Source organism: Microtus ochrogaster, unplaced genomic scaffold (genome assembly GCF_000317375.1).
Source record: "Microtus ochrogaster isolate Prairie Vole_2 unplaced genomic scaffold, MicOch1.0 UNK14, whole genome shotgun sequence".
Lineage (NCBI taxonomy): Eukaryota > Metazoa > Chordata > Mammalia > Rodentia > Cricetidae > Microtus > Microtus ochrogaster.
This window is the reverse complement of record NW_004949112.1, coordinates 3268301-3271601: the sequence shown is the minus strand read 5'-3', so window position 1 is coordinate 3271601 and position 3301 is coordinate 3268301. Positions and strand designations below refer to the sequence as shown.

Here is a 3301-nt window from a genome sequence, read left to right as displayed (position 1 = left end):
CGCCTGTGAGCTCCGGGACAGAACGGGAGCCACGGTGTTTGCTTGCTCACTCCGCTCTGCTCAGGCCGCCTGTGAGCTCCGGGACAGAACGGGAGTCATGGTGTTTGTAGGCTCACTCTGCACTGCTCTGGGGGCCACCGATAGCATGCAGACCAGATGCACACTGTACCGAGTAGGAAGGGAGTGGAGATGGGCCCAGTTAGTGTGCCCCATGAGCCTCTTTAACAGTGGACAGACCCTAAACGATCTGTGGTAGCCAAAAGGGAGAGTGGGACACTGTAGGCCAGCGGGAGAAGAGAAGCAGATCCTGTCTCTTTCCTCCTTAATTCCCTGCCTTCCGTCCTTTTCTTCAAAGCTCAAGTCACCTTTAAGTTTCTTCTGTCTCACTGAAATCTCTAGTCTCTCCCCTCCCTTCCCTCTCCGCACTTGTCTCTTCCTCCCGGTCACTTTAAATCTCTCTCTCCCTCCATACTCCTTTCCGCTCTGATCCTCTTTAAGTTCTGCCTTCCACCTCACCTCTCCCTAGCCTTGCCCCCCACCTGATTGTGTTAGCTCAGAGTTTGTTGTAGTTCTCCTAAGTTCCTATGACAGTCATTTGGCAAAGTACCAGAAAATGATCCAAACTAACCCAACCTTTCTGCCACTGAGCCTCCCTTCATCCCCTCACCTCCCTCCCCTCAGCCTCCCTCCCCTCAGCCTCCCCTCAGTCTCCCTGCCTCTCAGGCTCCTGGCACTGGTTCAGGGACTACTGTCACCGCCATGATTATTACTGATAGACCCTGACAACAGCCTCTGCATCAGCAATGAGACACTCATCTGAGTGTGGGATGCGAGGAAGAACCCTCCCACCAGTGAAACTGGAGCCACCCCTGTCCCTCTGCCCTGAGCCCTGGTGCCCAGCAGGAGGAGGCACAGAAGTCTCACCTCAGACTCCTGCACGTTTGGAAGAGACAAGCAGCCAGTCAGGGATCCGCCACACTGCTTTAACAGGTCAGGGAGCCAGAGTGGCCCCAGCGAGTGGCCGCAGGGTGAAAGGGACCCCAGCACACTCAGACAGGCTGCTGGTGTGACTTCTGGGGAACCGCCTCACATGGGGAGGCCCTGGGTCTGAAGCTAACACCGCCAAAAGCAAGTAAATAAACAAACAGGGAGGGGGTGTGGTGGCTCATGCCTGTAATCCCAGCATGTTAGCTGCGGTAGGTGTTCAAAGCCAGCTAGAGTGAGGGCCCACCCAAAAAACCCAAGAGAGAGAGGCAAGGAAGAAAGGAAGAAAGAGAAAAATCACCATTGATGGATTCCCTGCCGGGCTCCACCACTGAGCCACACCCCAGCCCCTCACTGGGGGATTCTAGGCAACATCTCTACTTCTGAAACACTCCACAGCTCTCTTCTTACTTGTTATTTTGAGACAGGATCTTGTCATGTTGCCCAGACTGGTGTTAAAGTTGTAATTCTTCTTCCTCAACCTCCCGGATAGCTAGGATGCAAACCTAAACCACAAAGTTCAGCATTTAATTTTCATATTTTAAAAATGGACGAGGTGGGAGGGTGACATAAGGATGGGTGTTTATCACTCGATAACTATGTGACAGACATTTTATTTTCTCCCATTTGAAAATATTTCCTAATCAACAAGTGAAATAAATTTTATTAGAGACGAGGATGTAACTCCACTAGTAGAGTGTTTGTATAGCGTGCACAGAACCTTGGGTTCCTTTCTGCATAATCTGAGCACAGGGTGTGTTCCTGTAGTACCATCCCTTGGGAAACAGAAGTTTGAGGATCGGGAGATCAAGATCATGCCAAAAAATTCACACACACACACACACACACACACACACACACACACACACACTCCAAAATACTTGGGATCAAACCTGTGTGACTTTGGAGAATGACTCTACTCTCCCTCTGCCTCAGTTTCCCCTGTTGTAGACTGAAATCACAGTGGTTTTCTCTGGAGGATTTGAAAAATTGACAGTTAACCTGGGGAAGGTGTAGGAAAACCCCACCTAAGACGGCTGTCAGTAACCCAGTGACAACAGCCACATCATCACCAGCCTCCAAATGCAACACGTCTCCACTGTCACCAGGAGTCATGTGTTCTCCCTATGCACATGGGCTGTATGCCTTAGTCACATGTTCTCCCTACACACATGGGCTGTACCGCTCCATGCCTGCCCTCTTTCCCGTCTACCTTAGGTTAGAGGCCGCGTTTGCATACCCCTCTCCCCCAATACATCTCCCTAGCGACATCTGTTGCATGGCATGACTTTGTGGCATCCCTTGACCCCAATTTGCCAAGGTATCCTTCCTGCCACTGTGAAACCCTGACACTGGTGCCACATGACTTAGGAGGATGTCCTGGAGCCTATGTGCTCCCCAGCTTGGGAGTCTATGCCACACAGGGACCCTATCCCTTATCTCCAGTCCACCAACAATGGACTCCCCTTCCGGCTCTCTGATCAGCAATTGATAAGTTTTTCCTTTGGTTGGCATAAATGCTTCCCCAAATCCAAGAAAGTGACCGTTGAGCTTCCGGGACCCTCTGGTACTCTTAGAGGAGGTGGAGGTCCCCCCAACCAGTCTTTAAGGCTCTGTTGACCCTCTTCACTGACTTTACCTCTCACACCTGGGCGGGACTGTTTTTGAGCTCGGTTTTTGTCTTTTGGCTTCATTCAAAGTCCTGGTACCAGGTGTCGTGTCTCCTCGGGCTTTTTAGCTCTGACCCCTGACTAAATAAGACAGAACTAAACCAAATACAACTATATACAATAATAACAAATAATAAATATAACAAACAATATTGAGAACAAAAGTTTTGCTATACATTCTATCTCAAGGAGTCTAAATAATATAGAGAGTAACTACAATTATATAATCTTCAACTCCGTCAAAGATCTGAGAAGGGAATAAATATTACTTAACAAATGAGAGATATCCAAAATGTGCAACAATTGACAGAGACAACTGACTACCTGGACAATCCTTCGGCAGCACATATACTAAAATTGGAACGATACAGAGAAGATTAGCATGGCCCCTGCGCAAAGATGACACGCAAATTCGTGATGCGTTCCATATTTAAATTTCAAGATGTAGAGGCGTAAATGAATGCAGACAGATTGTAAAAAATATATAAAGCTTTAATGGGGAAATAGACTTACAGTACCATGGTTCCCATGGAGAACAGGAAGCAGAAGGGGCGGCTGGACACACGCCTGGCAGATTTATAGGTAAACATTAGCCCAAGGCGGACACGCCCCCTAAGGCTGGGCTTAACCCTACACCTCTAAACCTA

The 3301-nt window shown here is 48.9% G+C and overlaps 1 non-coding gene across 1 annotated transcript; it reads left to right on the top strand.

The window, feature by feature from the left end:
• The first annotated feature begins 2985 nt into the window (after positions 1–2985).
• On the top strand, positions 2986–3088 carry LOC113458342. Its single transcript, XR_003378726.1, has one exon. It is a non-coding gene; the product is annotated as a U6 spliceosomal RNA (small nuclear RNA).
• Positions 3089–3301: the final 213 nt, after the last annotated feature.